An 8732-nucleotide genomic window follows, 5' to 3' on the forward strand; every position below is an offset into this window, starting at 1 on the left:
AAGCTTGTTTCTAAGCAGCTAAGAGTAATTGGAATATTTTATTAATGGAATCCTAGTAGAAAGATATATAGAGAGCAGCTGATTTGAAGAGATTTGTATCTTTTATTGCCTTTTGGAAAGCAGTTGAGTATTTGTCTGAATTCAGAGTGGTAGAAATTTGATTTGCTTTGATAGCATTAGAAATATTTTAGTTCCTGGTTAATATGGCAGCTGATGTTGTGACTGTGTTTCACTAACTTTGGGGGTGTGTGTGTGTGTGTGTATGTTGAAGGCATCACTCTGTAAATGCAGTCAATTACATCATGACTATCTAACCCATACATCCTGACCTCACAATAAGCCTGATCTTAACATTTATAGTTGAGAAATATAAGCTACCATTAATAATGAACGTTTTCTGAGGTATCTAGCTTTAAAGGTAATGACTCTCTAATGATAATTTATATAATTATTTAAGTTTTAAGGTCTGTTCCCATTTGAACTTAAAAATAATATTATGGTATAGCCAGGGTCAGATATGGTCACTATCTCCATTTTACAGATTGGAGGGACTGAGTTCCAGGTAGATTAGGCGTTCTTTCCAAGTTCTCAACAAATTAAGGCAGGACTAAAGCTCAGGGTTCTTCCCATTGTTCCCTTGATCTTTCTGGTGGCAAATGAAATTTAAGGGTAAGTTAGTTGTAGATACCAAGGCATGCTCCTTGTGAATAAAACTCTAGGTTGCTGGAAGCCACATTTGGGGGGTAGGTATAATGAAGTGAAAGAGAGACCCATGAAAGTAAAGAGGAGCTGAAAGAAAAATTGGGGAGATGGCAGACTGAGGATAGAGGTGGGCTTGGAAAACTCACTCAACAAACTTTTATTGAGAAGTTAATAGTTCATAGCACAATGCTATTTGCTTAGGCTACCAAATGCTAGTGAGAAAAACATAAGTATCCAATAGAACTCTAGACTTCATGGGTCTGACTCTATAGTTGTGACTTAGAATAACAATCCTAAGTGTTTTAAATTTTCCTCAATACCGTCTCATCTGTTATCTCAGCTGATCCTAAAAGTCTCTATTAACAACTCAAGAAACAGCGTAATATAATATATAAGAGCCTGGGCTCTGGAACCGTATTACCTGGGTTCAAATCTCAATTGTGTTACTTTTTAGCTGGGTAGCACTTGACAATTTACTTAATCTTCTTGTGCCTCAGTTTCTTTATCTGTATGAAGAGGATGATAATACCTACCTCTGGAGTTGTTATAAGAATTAAAATAATAAGTGCATATAAAACACATAGTGACGTTAAAGTCAGTTATTATTACTTAAGCACAATAAATATCATGAAACACATTTTACAGATATGGAAATTAAATCCCAGAGAATTAAGGTGATTCTTCCAAAGCCAAAGAAGATCAATGATATATTTAAGCCTGAACACAATTCTCTCTGAGTCCTTCCCTAATGTGTCCAGTGGCCAAATTAATGCAAAAGTGTTTTTTTTTTTTCTAGACATTTCCTTCATTCTGGGTTCCTCATCCAGTCTAATGACTTCAGTGGAAGTATGGATGGGATAGACAGAGATCAGAGGCACTGCAGGCTGTCCTAGTCTATGGCTGTTGAGCATCCTTACTCATTCTAATTAACTTGAAGAAAGCCCTGTTCACATCTTTGTTCCAGAGGCTGTAAATGATGAGGTTGAGAAAGGCAGAAATGACATTGTAGAACAGGGCCAACTTTTGTCATCCTCTGGGGAGGCTTCAGAACCAGGCCTTATATACGTGACCATGCATTGAATACAGAACATAATGACCACAGTGATGTGTGAAGCACAGATGGTGAACGCTTTGATTCATCCCTGAGTGGAATGAATCTTTAGGATAGCCATGAAAATGCAAACATATGAGGCCAGGATGAGGGATAATGGGATCAGGAGCAAGATGAAACCCAAGATAAAGTCCACTTGGTCATTGAGGGTTGTATCTGCACAAGCCAACTTCAAGACAGCAGGAATTTCACAAAAGAAGTGGTTGATCTCATTGGGGTCACAGTAGGGCAGATTCATTGCAAAGACTGTGTAAATGAGGACACAGGTGAGACCACAAAGGGCAGAGCTGACTACCAGAACTATACACAGGGTTTGGCTAGTCTTGGAGTGGATAGCATATGGCAACATATCTGTTATAGGCCATGGCTGCAAAAATTCAGGTCTCAGTGATTCCCAAGATCAGGAAAACATACATCTGGACCACACACCCGATATAGGATGTGGTCTTATTCTGCTTACTAGATGGATCAACATCTGGGGCGCAGTGGTGATGGCATAGCTGAGATCCAGTACAGACAGGATGCTGAGGAAGAAGTACGTGGGGGTGTAGAGGTGTGCATCTACTCTGATCAAGGTAACAATGAGCCCATTGCCCAGGACTGTAAATAAGTGAAGAAAGAGGAAGAGGAAGAAAAGGATCCAGTTGGTCCAGGGATTTCTGGAGAAGCCCAGGAGGATAAACTCAGTTACAGAGCTTTCATTTCTCCAGCCTTGGCTATGTATTGCCTTCCTTCTGAGGAAAGAAGAGAACATACTCCTTAATCCTTTGCAGTCTCAATGAGAGAACACCACGTGAGAGCCACAGATGCAAGGACCAAAGTCATCTCAGAGCTAAACAATCAAACTAAGATATGCACTTCCACAACCAGGGAACATTCTATTCAAATTGGGCCAGTGTGGCACTTAGTAGAGATTCTATAAATATGAATTGGTTTGTCTAACTAACTAGCCCTGGTAAAATTTCATGGGTGCTATGGAAGGAATTGTACCAGCCAAAGTCCTATTTGGAAGGACGTGTGCACACATGCACTACACACCGCCCCCCCCCCCCACGCACACACCATAAACCAAAATAAAGAGGCTAGAAAAATAAAAAAAAATGTTTTACAGTAAACCAAAAAGTTCTAGAGGTCTCTATAGTTCTTAAAGTCATTCTTTCAAATATCAAGACTAAGAGGTGTTGCAAAGGACAGTGTAAATGTGAAACAAACAAAAGTCCTAGCTTCTTCTCTTAGCTTTCTTCCTCTCTGCTGCTGTCACTTTGAAAACCCACACATCATAAGTTTTCAGGAAAAAAAAGAGACTCTCAAATAAACTTTCTGGGGAAGAGGAATCTTTCCCCAAGAACTTTTATCCCCTTTTATATCCCCACCTTCCAGGAAGCGTATATCCTCTTTTATGTCCCCACCTTCCTATAGTGTAATCACTGTAGTCACTTAATCACTATAATTGTGATTACAATTATAAAGAACAAATTGAAAAGTAAAGATTGCCAGAGACTCAAGGACTGAAATCTAGAGAAAACTTTTATGCTCTTGGCATTTCTCAAGAAAATGAAGCATATTTACCTGGGAATTAGGTGCCTATGCATCTGGAAGCTTTTCTTAAAAACTAGTAAAGACTCCTCCAAGGCCATGTTGCTCCCAGGAGAGAGTTGGGTGGTGGGTGGGATTGGTCTTCGGTTTGACCTGGACTCAGTCCTTGATCCTTCCTGGGCAGGCTGGGATGACAGAATATGTTACTGACCAGTCCATTTCTCTTAATCCTTCTGCTAGTCCCTATATGACTGCAACAGACTATGGACAGCTGGCTGTACACCTTTTCGAGACCCCAAAGAAGGAAATGGTTATTTATAGAATGGCAATCTATAAAAGCATTTTAATAAATGTAATTCATTAGATTATCACCCCAACCCACCAAGGTCAGTATCACTATTCTCATTTCATACAACCAGCCATCCAAGGTCAGACAGAGAGTAGGACTCAAACCCCAAGTCCCACAACATTAAGCTGAAATGTGTCTCTCACACCATCAGATTTCATGCAGGGTTTAGCAGGTCACCAAGCACAAAAATAGGCCCACTTTAGATGGCATTGTGAGCGAAAACCAAACTGTGTAATCACACTTGTAAGGGGCAGAAAGTGCGTATCGCACAGCATTGCAGATGGCCAGGTTTTTTCATAGAGAACCCTAAAACCTTGGATCAAGATTTCAATATCTGAGACATTTTTGTAGTGGTAGTGAAAAGGCAGAGAGCTATCCATTTGGGTTAATATAATGTCATATAAAGCCATGAGCAGGACTCAGGCTCAGATGGATGAGAAAAATAATATTGATACTCATGTTGGAAGACAATGCAATAGAATGGTGGCTAGTGGGATTTGAATAATAAATCCTCACTCTGATTTGCAGATATGACATAGGCTTTAAATACTAGAGTATGCTGGTAAATCTGAAATATATCTCCATCCTAGATGTCTTCTCTTAATTCGTCTGTCCAGTTGCCTACTTGCCACCTATCTTCATTTGGATGTATAAGGGGCATGTTAAACATTTTTCTAAAGTCAAACTTCCACTTCCCTATAAACCTCCTCCTTTCACATTCAGCTCAATTAATGGCAATTCCATCCTTTGATGTGGCTAAGAGCTTTTAAAAAGCAACTCAAAGACTTTCTAACTTTTCTCTTTCTCCCATGTAACTCATCAGCAGTATTGCTATTCTCTTTGAAATATGTATCCCAAAAAAGATCACTTCTCATCCTCTACACCATTACTACTCTGGTCCAGATCATCATTTGCTCTTGCCAGGAATATTGTGATATCCCCTAACCAGTTCCAGGATTCCCATTCTCTTCCCCTACAGTCTATTCTTAGCACAGTAACTAGAGTGATCCTATTAAAGTGTAGGTCAGATTGGGGTGCCTGGGTGGCTCAGTTGGTTGAGTGTCCAACTTCGGCTCAGGTCATGATCTTGCAGTTCATGGGTTCCAGCCCCATGTCGGGCTCTGTGCTGACAGTTCAGAGCCTGGAGCCTGCTTCAGATTCTGTGTCTCCATCTCTCTCTCTGCACAGCCCCCTGCCCCCGCCACCTAGCTTGTGCTCTGCCTCTCTCTCTCTCAAAAATAAATAAACATTAAAAAATATATAGTTCAGATCATTTAAACATCATGTGAGTCCTCTTCTCAAACCCTCCAGTGGCTTCTGGTAACACCCAGAAGAGGAGCTAAGTGCCCCCCATCACATCCTGGGCTCCATCTCCTACCTCCCATCTCTCACTCTGTCTGTCCAGCCATCCAGCCTTTTGCTGTTCCTCATTCAAGGCATGCTCCTACCTCAGAGCTTTTGCACTTACTGTTCTCACTGCTAGAAATTCTCTTTCCCCAGAAATCTTTACTCCATCATCTCCTTCGAGTATTTGCTCAAATGTCCATCTTTTCAGGAAAAACTTGAGTCTTTTCTGACCATCCTGCTTAACACTGAAATATCCTCCACTCCCTATACCCATCTTCTGTTTTCTTTCTTCATAGTACTTAGCATCTTCTAATGTATGATACAATTTTTTCAACTGTCAGTTTCCCTCACAAGAATTCAGGAATTTTTATCTTCCTGATTATTGTGTACCATCAGATTCTAGAACCATGCCTGGCACAGAGTAGGCATTATAAATGTTGGATAAGTGGATGGACTGAATCCAAGCTGAGCCTCTGAGGGGGCAAGCCACTGATACTACTCATGGTAGAACTATATTTAGTGCTGAACTTTGCTGCCTATAAAGCTAGCCATTGTGCTGAGCTCATTTTGGGCTTTCCCTTGGACATACATAACTCTCAACATATTTCTAAACAGGAACTGGCCTAGACCATTTACAGACATCATTTATAGTCACCCCACAAGGCCACAAAGTCAATACCTGCTATTAACTACATAGAGACCAAGGGCTGCCCAGAGCAGTTTTTAATATTTGGACCTACAATTTAGAAGGGAAAAATGGCAACCTAGCTTGTCTATACAGAGAAAAGAGCTTATTAGTAAAGGACCCATGAAAACATGCTACTTAGGGAAGAGTGGAAGATACTGGGAAAGCTTAGCTTGGAGACTTATGAGGAACTGTAGAGACCTCACCAAAGATGTCATATAGAGAAAGGTGGAAATGTGTGTTATGTGTTCCCAAGATCAAAAAATTAGAAGTGATTGGTGAAAATTGCAGGGGGGCAAGTTTAAGTTTAGTTTAGAAAAACAAAAACAAAAACAAAGCTTCTGGTGATTGATCTTCCCAGTAATGACACATTCTGCTGGTGGGTGGTGGAGGTGATGGTGGTGATGGTGGTGAAATGGCAAGTGCTCCGTTTTCAGAAGTGTTCAAGCATAATTATGAGCCCACATCATTCAGGGGTACTATCATTGCTTTAGAAGTGAAGTCAGAATGTACAACTTTAAAAGTCCCTTTCACCACAGACACCCTAAGGTTCTAAAGCTCAGTGACACCAAGATTCAGAGAATCTATGATTTTAGGGGGTGACTTCTCACTATGCACCCAACCTCATAACACAATTGGGAGTCAAAACAAAGTAATATGGTAATGATGAGAACCAAGGAAACCTGAAAGAAAGTGGGAATGCAGTATTAGTCAACAGTAGTGTAAAAATTTAAAAGATAATTTGAAGTTTTTATTGTTTTATTTTTTGCAAAAATGGCCCTCCCTTGGGGGTTGTCCTTGGTACCCAGGAGGGGTTACTCTCCCACCTCCTAAGCAGGGCCCACATTGGCTTTATTCAGGAAGGAGAAGGGGGACCCTGAGAAAAAGGGCAGGCTAGAAGCTAAAGGGAGAATATTGTTATAAAGCCTGGCTTAAATCTTTATGTTTTCCTGTTTAAAATAGTTCATTCTTTTTTTTTAAATATAATTTATCAACAAATTGGTTTCCATACAACACCCAGTGCTCTTCCCAACAAGTGCCCTCCTCAATGCCCATCACCCACTTTCCCCTCTCCCCCACCCCCCCATCAAACCTCAGTTCTCAGTATCCAAGAGTCTCTTATGGTTTGCCTCCCTCCCTCTCTGTAATTTTTTTCCCCTTCCCCTCCCCCATGGTCTTCTGTTAAGTTTCTTAAGGTCCTTGTCTCCTTTGAAAGAATGTTCTAAGAATCAAATCAGGGAAATATGGACTACTTAACAAGTTGTTAAGTAGCAGCTGTATTTAAATCACAAGAGGACTATACAAGATCCAAGACAAAGTGTGGACAAGAAATATCCCAAAAAAGTGTTTCCACTGATGAAGAACAAGAGCTTCTTCCCTGATCTTTCCTGTTCTAGTTTTTCTTCCATCCATCCCATCCTACACACTGCCAGAGAGACTGTTCAAAAAGGCAGAGATGGCCATGATATTCCCTTCCTTGAAAGTCCTTCAAGGATTCCAGTTTTTCATGAACTAATGCCCAAAGTCCTTAGCAGGGTGCCCAATGCCCTTTGGAATCAGATCCCTATCTACCTGGCATCCTACCGTTACTTCCTATGCTTCTGCTCGGTCCTCATGCTTTTATATGGCTCTCCAGCTAGGAATGGTTTTTACATTTTAACATGGTTGAAAAAATTATTCATTGATGTCTGTGGCTGCTTTTGCCTATGACAAGAGTTGAGAAGCTGTGATAAAGACTGTATGTGTCCCGCAAAGCCTAAAGTATTTACTATCTGGCCCTTTATAGGCAAGGTTTGCTGGCTCCAGCTGAAGACAAACCAACTTGTCCACCATCCTCCAAATATTCCAGGACTTTTCACAAAGCTGTTTTCCATGAGGTGGTGTGTATCAAGGAGGTAGGAGAGGCTCTGGGGTCAAAGAAAATTTGGTTTGAATCCAACTCTGCCACTTACCAACAGCACAACTGAGAGAGTCATTAATTTCACTAAACCTTCATTTCATCATTTGCAAAATTGGAAGAATAACATATACCTTGAAGGTTTTTGTGGAGATTCAGTATTATTTTAGGTATATGTAACAATATAGCAGTAAACATCTGTTGTTCATATTACTTCTATTATCAAATGACTCCTCAGTTGAAATGTCCTTCTCTGTTTCCTCCTCTTGGTAAAATCCTAATCACAGAATTGTTCTGTGATTCCCACCATACTTCTCTTGTGATTCTTACCATACTTCTGGGCTATGATAACACCTTTAATGTGCTTCTATTATTCCTCATACACAGGCTGGTATGAACACTGGCTTGTGGAGTTCCTTAATTGGAGAGCCATGTCTTACCTTTCTATCTCCAGTTCTTAGCACAGGGTATGGGTAACGATTAATAAACATTGGATTAATGACTTTGTGAAGTTATACTGATGGTTTAAGAGTGAGTTTTGTTGCAAGGATGAATTCCAGTGGTTTCTCCATCACTTCCTCTTTCAAAACCAATGTCAAGGTCTTCTTCTCTGATGACTTCTACCCAGGTTACCCACTGGTAACCTGGCACAACGAAAATCCTCTTCTTGGCAATTTGTTAGCTGAAACAAATAAAGTTAAATGAAAAAATAGGAGAAATGAAATCAGTAACGCATGAATAGTTCTTGGTATTATCTTCCTTAAATATGCGTCTTTTCTAGTCTTAGTCTGTGCCACTTGAAATGGCATTAAAGTGTGGGATGAGGCAGGGATGGAACCCAGTTTCACTGAGCACTTACCACAGACCAGTTCCTTTACATCCAAGATAGGATAATTGTTAAGAGCATGGCACTAGAATCAGACCTGGGTTCTAGCCCTGATTCCATTGCTAATTTGCATAATGACCTTGGGAAAGTTATCTAAACGTTATGTGTCTTCATCCTCTTCTGGAAACTAGTGATCATAATACATTCATCTCAAAGGATTGCTCTAATGATTAGTTGAAATAGTACATGTGAAGTTGCTCAACATGTGAACTAGTACAT

At 40.3% G+C, this 8732-nt stretch overlaps 1 pseudogene; it reads right to left on the reverse strand.

The window, feature by feature from the left end:
• Positions 1 to 1596: 1596 nt before the first annotated feature.
• On the reverse strand, positions 1597 to 2654 carry LOC106970166 (olfactory receptor 2B6-like; annotated as a pseudogene).
• Between the last annotated feature and the right edge of the window lie 6078 nt (positions 2655 to 8732).

The sequence above is a fragment of the Acinonyx jubatus genome, chromosome C1 (assembly GCF_027475565.1).
Source record: "Acinonyx jubatus isolate Ajub_Pintada_27869175 chromosome C1, VMU_Ajub_asm_v1.0, whole genome shotgun sequence".
NCBI classification, from domain to species: Eukaryota; Metazoa; Chordata; class Mammalia; order Carnivora; family Felidae; genus Acinonyx; species Acinonyx jubatus.